This window comes from Solanum stenotomum, chromosome 5, assembly GCF_019186545.1.
Source record: "Solanum stenotomum isolate F172 chromosome 5, ASM1918654v1, whole genome shotgun sequence".
In the NCBI taxonomy this organism is placed as follows: Eukaryota; Viridiplantae; Streptophyta; class Magnoliopsida; order Solanales; family Solanaceae; genus Solanum; species Solanum stenotomum.
Window position 1 is genome coordinate 19,752,603 of NC_064286.1, and position 15,356 is coordinate 19,767,958.

A 15,356-nucleotide genomic window follows, 5' to 3' on the forward strand; every position below is an offset into this window, starting at 1 on the left:
ATTAGAAAGAACCATTTTTGGAAAGAATAAAAAATCTGAAATTTGGCAAGTATGTTAAGTATGAGTTTTGGGTTAAATTCAAACGACCATAACTCCAGGTCCAGGATGAGTTAGGTGAGTTACAAGGTATCAAATTAAATTTCTTTGAATTATCTTTCCAACGACATCACGTTTGCTAATTTTTGAGTTCGTATGAGGGAGATATGTCCATTTAAAGGGGTATTTTGGTCTTTACATTACCCAATTAATTTATTTCATTTTTAGTAATTTATTTGGGGTCTAAACTGAGTTAGTTTTGTTTAAGCAATTAATAATTACTCTAGGTCTTTGAGATAAGAGAAAAGAGGAGAAAAGTCAAGGCGTTCTTGGAGATTTCTTGCGGAATTGAAGTCTTTTCGCCAAGGGTTGATCCCTAAAAAGGTATGTGAGACTTTCATAGAATTGGGTTCATTCAGCCACACACCAATCATGTTTAGTTCAGCAAAATTCTTTCTAGAAAGTTGAAAGTTTGATGATCTTGAATTGTGTTCCTAAAATTAGTTTACGTTCATGAGATTTGATGGGATTGTTGAGTTCTTGATGGAATCATGTCGATTATATAGTCGTTTAGGAGTAGATTCTTGTGTACATGTACTGGGTATCTAAAACTAAAGAGGAATTGAGAAAAAGAATCGAATTCAGGCGAATTGGGGTTAGAAAATGAAGAAGGAAAAAGTCGGACAGAAACTGTGTACCAGGTCCGTGACGCAGACCTGTTCCTCAAAAAGGGAACTTTTCTATCTATGTCGCGGAGAGGTCCGGACCCCTAAGCCTCAAAATTTATTTTGCGACCAAATATTAAAATGCATCTTTGCGTCTCGAACTTGCTTCTAGACAGTGATTTCTTGATCTTTTATCATGTTTAACTATCTAACATCACAAGACCTTTCCTATCACAAATCATAACCTTAAATTCATAAATCAAATTCAAGGTAGAGTTGAGAGTCAATTCTTGAGGGTAATTCGTGTCATTTTTATGAAGACTTTTACAAATCTTTTAAACTTGTTTTAAGACTTAAGCATTGAGATTGAGAAAGAGTAGAGCTGAGTTCATTTTCTTTAAAATGTTATATGGGGACTATGTATTCTCAAAGAGTAAATATTTTTCACATTTAAGATGAGAGGAAACATCGATTTCTAAATGAGTTTTCATGAGTAGTCTTGAGCTCCATCTCTCTTAAGAGATAAGTTTTTGAGTAATAATCTCAAACCAGTGAGAAAGAGTTATGTTTTTAAACATATGAGCTGAGTATATTTTGGGAGTAGTATTGAGCACCGAGACGCTCTGGCAGTTTTGGCAGCGTGGGCGATACGTTGTATCATCACATAATTCATAGTTATGGTTGTCGGTAGAGAAACTCCCACATAATTATATTACTTTATTATATGTATAAATTGAGTTTCTATTTACGATTTAAATGCTTTATATAAATTACATATTTACTGTTGTTTATTTCTACATTAAGTTGAACATCCATGAGTTGAGTAAAGTTGAGGTAAGTATTTCTTTCAGATTCCAGTCCAGTTTACATTTTTTTAGAATTCCCCTTGTATGGTCATACATTCAATGTACTGGTGCAACTTGGCCTGCATCATTTTATGATGCAGATACAGGTAACTTGGATCAACATCCAGTGCTTCGTTGATCTAGTTGAGCATTTCAGAGTCATTTGGTGAGCCTCCTTGCTTTCTGGAGGATCCCTTTATTATTGCTTTATCATTTCAGTTGTTAGGATGATCGAGAGTCTTGTCTCGACATCTCTCATAGTATTAGAGGTTTCATATACAGATAGCTATAGTTCTTTAGTCTTTGCATTTCAATTGTTTTGTTATAAGACTTGAGTTGTCACTTTGGCTAGTTAAATGTTTATTTTCGAAGACATTGTAAGTTATTTTGAGACATTTGAATAATGTTGCATTTTTTTCTTTTATTAATGCTTAAAGTATTCCATTGAGATTCTAGCCAGGCCGAGGGTTCGCTTGGGGCCAACAATGGTTCTCGAGTGCCAGTCCCGCTCAGGGTTCAGGCTCGGGGCGTGACAAACTTGGTATCAGAGCATAGAGTTCAAGAGTCCTAGGGAGTCTATGAAGTCGTGTTTGTAGATTCCTTGTTATCGGTGTGAAGCATGCCACATCTATAATTAGGAGGCTGCAACAATTAGAAACTATCTCACTTCTTTCACATTTATCTCATGCGATAGAGTTTATCTCAAAAAAGTTTCTATTAATTCATGCTTGCGCGCGTCTTTCAAATCATGCGTCCATGAAGAGCTGTCAGAGGTCGTCCTGCTAGGAGGAATATCGAGGAACAAAAGGTACCCAATGTACCTGAAGTGCAACCCCAAGGAGAGGTCACCAATGTTGAGTTCCGAGAAGCTATCCAGATGTTGAGTCAAGCTGTGACCAATCAAGTTGGACAGAGAGAGAATCGACAGGAAGTGGCCGATACTTCTAGGATCCGTGAGTTCTTAAGGATGAATCCTCCAAGCTTCACTGGTTCAAGTGTCACTCAGGATCTTGAAAACTTTGTAGAGGAACCACAAAAAGTGTTGTGGTTATGCGTGTTGCCGATGCTGAGCGAGTGGAACTAGTTGCATATCAACTGAAGAGTGCTGATAGAATTTAGTTCGACTAATGGAAGAAGGGTAGATTTGAGGGTGCACCGATTTTAAGCCTGGCTGTGTTCAGGAGTGCTTTCTTGGGGCGTTTCTTTCCCCGGGAACTGAGAGATGCAAAGGTATGAGAATTCCTCACTCTTAAGCAGGAATCAATGAGTGTTCATAAGTATAGTCTGAAGTTCACCCAACTTTCCCGCTATGCTTCAGAGATGAGTTTGTTCTTTGCGGGCTGTCTCGTCTTTCAAGTAAGGAAGGCAAGGCAACTATGTTGATAGGAGATATAGACATTGCAAGCCTGATGATCCATGTGTAGCAAGTTGAGGAGGACAAACTGAGGGATACATATCTCCTATTGGATGGTTTGAGGTTGGTGAAACTGGGTTGATAGGACTAGACTTAGTTTATCAAGCTACGGATAAAGTGAGAGTTATTCAAGAGAGGTTTAAAACACGTCAATAATCCTACACTAATGTTAGGAGAAAGGACTTAGTGTTTGAAGTAGATGATTGAGTATACTTGAAAGTTTCACCCATGAAGGGTGTTATGAGATTTGGTAAGAAGAGGAAGCTCAGTCCCTAGTATATTAGTCCTTACAGAATATCAAAGAGGATCGGTAATGTGGCTTATGAGTGGGAGCTACTGCAAAAATTAGCAGCGGTCCGTTTGGTATTTCATATTTCCATGTTGAAGAAGTGCATGTGCGATCCTTCACTTATCATACCTACTGAAGATATTGGTATTAAGGATACCTTATCTTATAAGGAGATTCCTGTTCAGATTCTAGATCGTTAAGTTCGCAAGCTGAGGACCAAGGAAGTTGCATGAATCAAAGTTCTATGGAGAAATCAGTTTGTAGAGGAAGCTACTTGGGAAGCTGAGGAGGACATGAAGAAGAGGTATCCACATCTCTTCGAGTCCAGGGAAATTCTAAATTACGGTACTAATCCTTTTCTTGGCATTTACATTAAGTTGACTTGTTGTGTTTACATTTTGCTTGTTTGGTGTTTGAGCTGGATGTTAGATGTTTCACCCTTAGCCAACTAAGAATAATCTAATTCGAGGGCGAATGTTCCCAAGGGGTAGATATTGTAACTCCCCGCTATTTAAAAGAGCTGGAATTAGAAAGAATCATTTTTGGAAAGAATAAAAAATCTGAAATTTGGCAAGTATGTTAAGTATGAATTTTGGGTTAAATTCAAACGACCATAACTCCTGGTACATGATGAGTTAGTTATGATACTAGGTATAAAATGAAAGGTCTTTAAATTATATTTTCAGTGCCACCGAGTTTTCTAATTTTTGAGTTCGTATGAGGGAGATATGCCCGTTTGAAGCCGGGCTGTCCGGATACAGAAAGTCAACCGAATTTTAGAGGGGTATTTTGGTCTTTTCATTAACCAATTAATTTATTTCATTTTTAGTTAATTATTTGGGGTTTAAACTGAGTTAGTTCAGTTTACACAATAAAGAGTTACGCTAGAGCTTTGAGAGAAGAGAAAAGAGGTGAAAAGTCAAGGCGTTCTTGAAGATTTTTTGCGGAATCGAAGTCGTTTCGCCAAGGGTTGATCCCTAAAGAGGTATGTGAGACTTTCATAGTGTTGGGTTCATTCACGCACGCGCCGATCATGTTTAGTTCAGCAAAATTCGTTCTAAAAAGCTGAAAGTTTGATGATCTTGAATTGTGTTCTTGAAATTGGCTTTCGTTCTTGAGATTTGATGGGATTGTTGAGTTCTTGATGGAATCATGTCGATTGTAGAGTCGTTTAGGAGTACATTATTGTGTACATGTACCGGGTATCTGAATCTAAAGAGGAATTGAGAAAAAGAATCCAATTTAGGTGAATTGGGGTTAGAAAATGAAGAAGGAAAAAGTACGGCAGAAACTAGGTACAACGTGGACCTATTCCATAGAAAGGGAGCTTTTCTCTCTGCTTCACGGAGTGGTCCTGGACCCCTCTGCCTCAAAATTTATTTCGCGACCAAATATTAAAATGCATCTCCGCGTTGCAGACTTTCCTTCTGACAGTGATTTATTGGTCTTTTCTCATGTTTAACTATCTAAAGACATTCTTAAACATCACGAGACCTTTCCTATCACAAATCACAACCTTGAATTCATAAATCAAATTCAAGGTAGAGTTGAGAGTCAAGTCTTGAGGGCTCTTTTTTAAGAAGTATTTTACAAATCTTTTAAACATTTTTTAAGACTTAAGCATTGAGATTGAGAAAGAGTAGAGCCGAGTTCATTTTCTTTAAAATGTTATATGGAGACTATGTATTCCCAAAGAGTAAATGTTTTCACATTTAAGATGAGAGGAAACACCGATTTCCAAATGAATTTTCATGAGTATTTTGAGTTCCATCTCCCTTAAGAGATAAGTTTTTGAGTAATAATCTCAAACCAGTGAGAAAGAGTTATGTTTTTAAACATATAAGCTGAGTATATTTTGGAAGTAGTATTGAGCACCGATATGGGGACGAGTTCATAATAACTCAAGTCTCCATAAACCATGCAGCCAATGTGGGTAGAAAGGGTCATACTTTTTAGATGATTCCTTAATGCTTTTAGCATAGACTAGTGGATCCACTTAGTTGAGGCGTTCTATATCCCGACAAGTTATAGGACAGTTTTGGTAGTGTGGGCGAGATGCTGTATCATCACATAGCTCATAGTTATGGTGGTTGGTTAGAGAAACTCCCACATAATTATATTACTTTATTATATATATAAATTGAGTTTCTATATGGTTTAAATGCTTTATATAAATTGCATCTTTACTAGTTGTTTATTTCTGCATTAAGTTGAGTATCCATAAGTTGAGTAAAGATGAGGGAAGTATTTCTTTCAAATTCCAGTCAAGCTTACATTTTGTTTAGAATTCCCCTCGCATGCTTGTACATTATGATGCAGATATAGGTAACCATGATCAGTAACCAGCGCTTCGTTGATCCAGTTGAGCATTTCAGAGTCATTGGTGAGCCTCCTTGCTTTCTGGAGGATCCCTTTATTATCGCTTTATCATTTCAATTGTTAGGATGATCGGGGGTCTTGTCTCGACATCTCTTATAGTATTAGAGGCTTTATAGACATATAGCTATAGTTCTTTAGTCTTTGCATTTCAATTGTTTTGTTGTAATACTTGAGTTGCCACTTTGGCTAGTTGAGTGTTTATTTTCTAAGACATTCTAAGTTATTTTGAGACAATTGAGTAAGGTTGCATTTGTTTTCTTTTATTAATGCTTAAAGTCTTCCCCTGAGAGTCTAGTCTGGCCAATGGTTTTTTTTGGGCCAACAATGGTTCTCGAGTATCAGTCCTGCCCACGGTGCAGGTTCATGGAGTGACACTAACCTTTTCTTATCTACTGTTCAATAAACCAGTGTCCCCCAATGAGATCCTCATCATAATGTGCATCATTTCTCCTACACTTTTAATTGTAGAACTATCCAAATCTATCTCACTTAAGTTCCTCATCTTCAAATTTTTTTATACATACAAAACATGTCACATAGAGTGAAGAGAAATTCAAGGATTTTATCAAGTTCAAAATACTATATCTTAATATATATCCCCATCAAGATGATTCTCAAGTGATCTTATCTTTTCATTTTGCTTACGTCTTTGCTTCTCTACAATTGAGTTACTTGGCAGGTCCACAAATTGATGGCCATTTTTATCTGTGGGAGAATTTGCAGTAACGTTCGAGCTTCTACTAATTGAGGTTCCCTGATGGTTTGTTTTGACATTGTATGATGACACTAGCTAAACCTTCTTGTTAGGTTGCAGTTTAAGATAAATAAATTTTAACGATATGTTATCAGAGGCAGATAGTGCATATCTTCTATAGGTCAAACTAAACCAAGTATTTTCAATATGAACACACACACACACACACACACACACACACACACACACACACACACACACATATATATATATATATATACGTGAAAAAGAACTAAAAATATTAAAAGTTCAAAATGATTATCTAATTGTGAACACATAATTTCAAATGTACAATGAGATTAACATTAAGTATCTTAAAAGACTTAAAGGTTGAACCAATCTAGTTTAAATCTTAAATCTTAAATTCGTCTATGCATGATTTCATAATTTTGAGTTTCAATTTCTAGTAAGCAACCTTGAACATATTATAATGAGAAACTTCTAAAGCCCCACAAAACACTCCTCCTTTTACTTTTACAGACAACAAAATGATAAGCGTAAGTACATTTTATAGGGTAAAATAGCTTAGCAGGATATTCAAGTTTTAGAAAAAGAGATATTGTTTTAATATCATACTCCACTAAATTTGGCTAAAATTTAAGGAAATTTTTTGGAGTAGAAGATTTACTTAAAGAAATGTGAAAAAGAAAAACTTTGAAATATTTTGGATAAGAGAGAGTTATACATCGTTATCAGATACTATACCCTTATAACAATTTACATGCATGTGTTTTCATAAAATTATGTGAATATAGACATAGATATGCATATATGTGTATTCACATAGAAAGCACACAAGTCTGAAAATTAAGATAATAAATTAAGAACTTATATCAAATCATAAATGAAGCATTATAATATTTTGCATGTATGTAAGTATGTTTTATGTTGTAAATACATACACAATCATGCTTTATTAATAGTACAAGGATAGACAAACATTCCAGTGCACATAGCATTGCAAACTGGACAATATAGATCAGTAATTATATCAAGAACAAAATAAGGCAGTTACAATAAAAAAGGTATTCAAAAGCGACATTAAATGTCAACAAAAATCAAAGATGTCGTAAATCATCCATCCAAAACATACAACATGAGTACTTAGTTATGTTTAGCTTCGAAAAAACAAGAAAAAACATCTAACTTACTAAATAGAAAAACTAAAAGATCATTGTTTCTCTAAGATTGAGTACGATTTCTAATTTTGAAGTTTTGCTAAACTTTCTTGAGCTTTGCCAAAATAACATAGTGTAGAAAGATCCCACCGAAATTAGTTCAGTGGGCCTGTTGTAAGTTGACTAGTTATAGTGAAGTTACAAAGGAATGCACAAATTCTCAATGTAAAATGGCAAATAACAACCACTTTCGTCTAGCAGATGGGGCCACTGTTCTAGATCTTGAACCACTCTTTTGAGCAATCAATATGGTATATATTGCCACAATCTATTCTTGTAAGGTCCTCCCTGTCAAAATTCTCCTCCTAAGACACACAAAAATCTTTAAATTAGCTATGAACTTCATTGATAATCGTTGTTAACTTGTTCATAGTTAAATTTTCTTATAATAATTGGTCACTAGATTTCCTTATGTTGCAGTCTTTTCACATAGACTTTGAGACCCTTGCTTTCTTTTCTTTCTTACGGCCGTTATCACTTGTCACTTCTATAATATCTTGGGAAGGTTGAGTCTCATGTTTCTTGCATTAACTCTATTTCCTCTTTATGGAGTCGTTAATATTACACTCAAAGAATGGTTTTCTGGAATATTTGCTGAATCCATTTTTTCAATGAATCAACCTTTGGCTGCTTGTATTTATATTTATGATCCATTATTTTATAAACCAGTCCCTCCAATGGGATCGTCATCATAATATACATCATCTCTCCTGAACTTTTTAACTGTAGAACCATCCAAAACTATCTCTCTTATGTTCATCATCTTAAAGAATCTTCAGCATCTGCACTACACTGAGACACAATGCAATCTAGATCTTGTCTGGCTCGCTCTCTCTTCTTACCTCTACCTTTTCCATCAGTCCCTTCACTAGCTCTTCTTCTGCTGAAGACTTTTCCCACGGACTTGGAAACCCTTGCTTTCTTTTATTTCTTATAGTCGCTATCACATTTCTCTGGTATAATATCTTGAGTGGAAGTTGTGTCTTAGGATTTTGGCATTCACTCTATTTCTTCTTAATTAAGGGAGTTTGTAATATCACATCCAAAGAATGACTTTCTGGATTTTTTTGCAAAAGCCAAATTATTTAATGAATCAACCTTTGGCTGCTTGTGATTATATTTATCTCTTACCTTTTTCTGATCTAGTGCCTCGAAATCTTACCTTATTAAAAAAGCAAAAGAATCTATCCGAGCATTTTTTGATTTTCTCGGAGTCTTTCATTCTTTATAACTCGAATTCCTTCTCCTCCAATATGCTCTTTCTTTAGATAATTCCAAATTTCTTTTGGTGATAGGAGAAGCATAATTCTCTTGAAAATAGTTGTTGAGACAACAACAACGAGAGTTGCTTTAGCTTGGGACTTCATGATTTTCTTTTCCATGTGACTCTTGATTTGCAATATGGTGGGATTATTTTGAAGCGGATTAATTTCATAATCATCTTTCACGAATATTTTAAGGGCCTCCAAGTAAGTTTCCATTATCATAACTCATAATTGGTAATTTTCAATATAAAAAACAACATGAGTAATTCGTCAAAAAACTATTTTTGAATTCCATCTCTTCACTCACATGTCCCTTCAGAATAATAGCTCTAAATCCCAACTACCGGTTTTTGAAAGAAAAGAATTGCACGAAAATAAGAATGGAAGAAAACTTGAAGGATAGATTTTTTATCGCACTTTAAAACTTTATATTATTGACTAACAAAACACATGTATTTATAGACTAAAAACAAAACTGAAATAGAAATCAACTCCTAAATACTAGGTCTCTAACTTAATAGAACTATTGCAGCAAAAATATATGCAGTTCTAAATCAAAGATTCAACATATATAAAAAGATTCGAAGGTCTTCAATCTTGAACCTCATATGTATAGCTCTTAAGCTTCTGCATTATTGTCTTGAAGCCATATCGAGAAAGCTTGAAGAGTGTTTGTATCAGCTCTATGATACTTTTGAGTAAACTCAAGGAGAGCAGGCCATGTGAAGTCAGGATATAGTCGAGGTTTTTTGTAGTCCACCAATTCAGTTTGTCTGGACAAAGAAAGAAAGCAAGTGATTTTCTAGGAGCCTTGTTGTTAATCACTACTCTATGCAAGCAACTTTTGTATCTACCATTCGATAGAACCTCTAAAATGCCAAACACCAAATATGTTATATTCATGTTGTACGACTAAGAAGTCCTGATGTATATCATTGCTCGTCAAGTGGAAATATCTTATAATATTTGTCACCTAAAAATGTATTGTTTGTCTAATTGACACTGTTTATATTATTTGCATGTAATAGATAATACATTAGCTTATTATATATTTCTAGTGTGTAAATTTTCATACCATAAACGTGTCGCCTATGTTAACCATAAAAGCATTGAAATTTTGATGGATGGAGTACCATTTGATGTCCACAGAAACCTGAAGTCCACTAATGCAATCTTGATGGAGAACAGTTAATGATGTTGGATCATAGTGAGACCTTGTTTCGAAGGTGAGCTCTGGTTTCTGGCACCTGGGATAGTAGTTGAGTCTTAATATGGATTCATTGTCTTCGAAAAACTCTTTAAAGTGGTTCTTCTGTATGCCTAAGATCATCCGTAAGAGTTCCATGATACTAAGAGAAAGTGTGCTCAGGGAATTGCAATATTATTGATAAACATTCATGTGTTATTAAAGTTAAAAAAAGTTAATTCATTTACATAATCGAAAAATAGAAAAATAGATACTCCTTTTGTTTAAATTTGTTTTTTCTGATTTTGATTTGGCATAAAGTTTAAGAAAATAAAAATGACTTTTGAATACAGTAGTTTTAGACAAAAGATAACTAGAATGTACAAGAATATCATTTAATTTAGTGGTCTTAAACTTGTATTACCAAAAAAGTAAAACACATGTTTTTGAAACATACCAAAAAGAAAAGTATGACAAACAAATTGAAAGAGAGGAATACTTACATAGTCAATTGTCCATACCCGAGATTGTTAAAACTTTCACCCAATGACCTTTGGAAATACTCTTCAACTATGTGAGATTAGTCTTTTTTCACAATGTATCGTAAAGAGAGTGTCTCTTTCCAAGGCAACTTCGAAGAAAACCTTCTAGTAAAGTTGCTGGCATTGCCATAATGCTCACCAATTTTCCTCTGAGCTTTTTCCTTTTTCAGAGAGAGGCATGTCAAAGAATGTGTCCATGTAATGATGGACATTGGGGATGAGATTGGCATCAACTCCGTGGTTCACTACAAGAAAGAAACCATGACTCTTACACGCTTCATCAAAAAGCCTAGATGCTTATTGGGGCGCGGCAGAATCACCAAAAAAGAAACTCTTTAATTCAATAAGGGGAACATGAAGTACTTGTGCTACATCACAAGGCTTCTTGTTATTCGACCATATATATTGTGTGGAAATGTTGGACTCATTTTTCATATGGGATGCATAAAAAATCAATGATTTTTCCTCACCAAGCACATGTGATTTCCATTTGTGATTATACTATCATTGGTGAATGTAAGCAAGAATTTGGTTTTCTCTTTCTTGTGCAATATGTCATAATGGGGAAAAGGAAGTAGAAGTAGTTCATTGCGAGAAGCCAAAATTAAGGATTATATAGGGCTTAAGGATGCTTAAAATTTGGATAGAAGTTCATATGTTGTTTGAATCAGATTTAAAAGAAGAAAATACTTTCAAATATATATTTTACCATATATTTTGAAAATTTTCTTTAAAATGTTCTCAAAGTGTCAAAAACAGGTCTGAACAGTTGGCTGAGAAGGGGTTAATAATGCATAATTTTGTGGCCAGAAACCAAGTCACAAAGGTATGTATGGGTCGGAAAACTCCAAGTCCACACAACATAAGCAATCAAGGGTAAAATAAACACAAGATCACAAACACGCTAGCAATACTTGGAACCTCGGCCCATGGCCTATATCTCGAAGCACCACCTCTAGCTGACTAAACTAGGCACTGAGGACTTGAACCTAACGAGCCTGTCGTCGGTGATGAGTAACTGCAGGGCACTCCCTAGAAAAATGCCTTAACTCTCTGCATGTATAACACTTCCTACCAACAACAACCTGCTAAGATGACCCGGTTGAACTAGAATGAACCCTAGAACCAGAAAACTCAGAATGTGAAACCTGTCATGAACTCTGTTCACTATGGGTACCATAACCTTCCATAGAACCACCTAGAACCTGAGATGCTCCCACCATTGATCAGGTAGGTCGAGAGAGAGGATCACTCTCACTGGGATGATGCCAACCTTAGTAGGAAGCCCTATCACAATTGTGGTGACGGTGGGTTCTCTTACCTCTACTAGAGTAAGTCTCAATACATGCTTGCTCCACAACCCTCACATGACAAACCACCTGTCGAAAAGTAGACCCAACTGCTACCAAGTGCTCTAATACTAGACGGAGTGGAAAAGTCAAGCCTCCAATGAACCGATGAGTCATGTCCTGCCCTGTAAAAGACAATGTCTGAGTATGTGTGGTCCACCCAAGACACTTGGTCATATATTCATAAACAAATAAGGAACCTTGTTGGCAACCTACCAACGCAACTCTAGCCACTGAACCAATCACTTACATAAGAGCTACAATAGTTTGTGGTGTACCTTCGAAGATATCTTGAACTCCCATTACTGAGTATTGAAGATTCAAGGCAACCAATAACTCTTTTAGAACCTGTTCTACCCTTAGACCCTCTAACAACTACTGAACATCTCTGACGTCCATCAAAAGCCTCGTACTATTCATCTAAGAGAGTAGATTCCAAAGAAGTAGTTTTAAAGGTTATTCAAGTAAAAGAACAAGATAGCAAATCAAGAGTTGAATTTCCTAAGAATACCCTATAACCTACCGAAGATAGGATACATACGTCTCTGCAGTGATCCAGATGACTCTACTAGGCACTTGCTCCTATACTGACGATACGGGAGAACCTAGAGCTCCGATACCAATCTGTCACGACCCAAAATTTTAGGTTGTGATAGAACCTACTGCGTCCCACCAGAATGAAAGCCTAACCCATAGCCTGGAACTAGAAGCAGTGGGCTATTGCAGAAAGAAAAGAATTATGGAAGAAAAACAATAATAATAATAAGGAAAAGGAAACGAGAGAATCAAATCAATACAAAAACCAGCCCTAGACCTAGTATTTGTTGTTATTTGAGCAACTATTAAAAACAAGAGTACAATAACGATACAATAATACAAAACTATCTTTGGAGCCAAAATAAAGACTAGTCCTAGTCAAAAATAGAGGGAGAGTGAGGCAACTCTGAACACCAGGAGTTCACCCAAATCTTCGAATCCAAGAGTTACTCCGCACGAGACCAAATCACCGGCGAGAACTCGTACGATGATCTGTATGTTGCAAAAGTGTAGTATGAGTACCAACAAGTGGCACTCAATAGGAATAGACCGACTAAGCACCAAAGATAAAATAAGGATAAACAACATGTAAGAAAGGAACATATATCACATATAACTAAAAGAACAAGTGGAATATCAACATACGAAACAAACTGATGTAAATAAGAGAGAGTAACTGAAACAGATAAAGGAAGCAAGGGACGAACCTGGATGTGCTAGCCCATCAACCTAAAAATGACAAGTCTCTATTAAGGGAGACAACTAGCCCAAATGTATATTAACAGAAACAATCACAAATATCAAGTAAATGCCAAGAAAGCTATCCCAAAACCAAACATGCACAAAAGCATCAAACAACGGGAACAAGGGCAATATCTACCTTCAAACAAAGAACCACCATTCATACTACCATAAGTAAAGAAATAGTCAAACAATACCTTCCGAGCCCTTATGTGCCAAGAAGGTACACAAAAATAAACTGAACCCATACGACCCCAATAGGACCAACATGTACAAAGAACAATCAATTATGCTGGTGATGGGCAATGCATAATGAATGCGAGTTATGCAATAAAATCAGTAGTACCAATAGTTCCAATATATATAAAACTATCGCTCAGTCCCAGATAGTGATGTAGGTGTAACACCTCAGATTTAAAGAGGCAAATTTTAGTTTTTCACAGAACTGGTGTCAAGACCGACGACATCATCCATGACCCATAGGTGGGACGACAAACTGTAGATTGTGGCGTGGTCCAAGAATTAGATTTTCTTAAAGTTGATGAGTTTCAGTACTTTTTGATGGTTCACTAGTATTTTCTTAAAACACATAAATCAAGCTTAAAAATGGACATTTTCATTAGCATGCAATGATCGAGCTAAAACATAAATCTTGTGAGTTAGAAAACATAAGTCATAAACCTAATTAATGTAAGTGAACATCATCTTAAAACATGTATGAGATAATTCCTTGAAGTAACCTTGGTTAATCTTAACTTGCTTGTGGGAAGTATCCTTAACTGATATATAATACCATGCGAGCTATCAACATGAAATCTAATGTCTCCCACACTGAAAAAATTGTTGTCCTACTTGCCAAGGTAAGGACCATGAACTTCTAGCTATTTGGATCCACTAGCTAATGCCTATAAAGACAATCCTATGTTGGCACATAGTTTATGGGACACGGGTAATCGCCACTTGTCCACTTGGTACTAACCTTAACTTCCACAAAATAGTCATTTTTCATATTCATCTTAGTTCTTAAAGGAACATGGGTAATCACCTCTTGTCCTTCCATCATGTGACATTGGTAATCGCCTCTTGTCTTTCAATTAGAGAGCATTGTTAATCGCCTCTTGCCTCAACATTAGCATAGCTTCTTACTTTGTAACACCCCGTATCCGAAACAGACCAAAAAAATGCAGATTTTGAGAAGTTGCAGGTGCAACCCACGGTTGCCATCCACGGACCGTAGGTCAGACCACTGTCCGTGCTGGTGGTCCGTGGTTCGCCACTGCAGCCCCTCCCCAGCTAGCTCAGAAAAATTGGCTAAGTCTCGACTCACGGACAGACCCACGGTCCGTAGATCAGACCACGGTCCGTGGTCTGTGTCCGTGGATCAAGACCTCCTTTACCCAGCCTCTGACACGAACTACGGTTGACCAGCACAGACCGTCATTCGGTCCACGGTCCGTAGGTCTGACCGTAGATCAAAGGTTAGCAGCCAGTTAGCTAAAAATTCTGATGGGTCAACTTCAGATGGTCATAACTTTTATCATAAAATGAATTATGTGTCCCATGACCTATGGTTAGATAGATAATCGAATTATCTTTCCAACGCCACAAAGTTTGCTAAATTCCGACCTCCAAGTAAAAAGTTATGCCCATTTTAGTGAAGCCCTGTCGGGCAGACTCGAACTACGGACCCAATCTACGGACCGTAGATTGACCTACGGCCCGTAGGTCCAAACCGTCGATCACTCCGACAGCAGTTAATTTAGGGGTCTTTTGGTCTTTTCCTATTTCGTTTAACCCCTTAGATACGTCATTTAAACCCTAAATCATGAGGTTTTAATCAGTTTAAGCCTAGAAACATAACTAGAACTTATCCAAGTCAATTCATTAATCAAAACTTAGAAAATTAGAAGCAAGAAGGGAGAAAAAGGTCAAGAACCCTAGTTCAAGAACGCAACGAGGTTTTTTCAGTTCCAGCCCCGAAATCGAAATATTTCTCCGTGGAATTCGTCACCAGGTATGTGGGATTTCACTAGTGGGTTCCTTTTGCCCATTAGGTCCCTAGAATTCAGTCAGATTCTTGATTCCATGATTATGAACAGACCTAGGGTTTCTAGAATTACAGCAGATCATCATGAATTAGTTATTTAAATGTTCCAAATCAGATTATCATGTTATT

At 36.3% G+C, this 15,356-nt stretch overlaps 1 pseudogene; it reads right to left on the minus strand.

Annotated features, from left to right (window-relative positions):
• Positions 1-9,444: 9,444 nt before the first annotated feature.
• The window catches only part of LOC125864905 (gibberellin 20 oxidase 1-like), a 69,972-nt pseudogene continuing 64,060 nt past the window's right edge, over positions 9,445-15,356 (minus strand).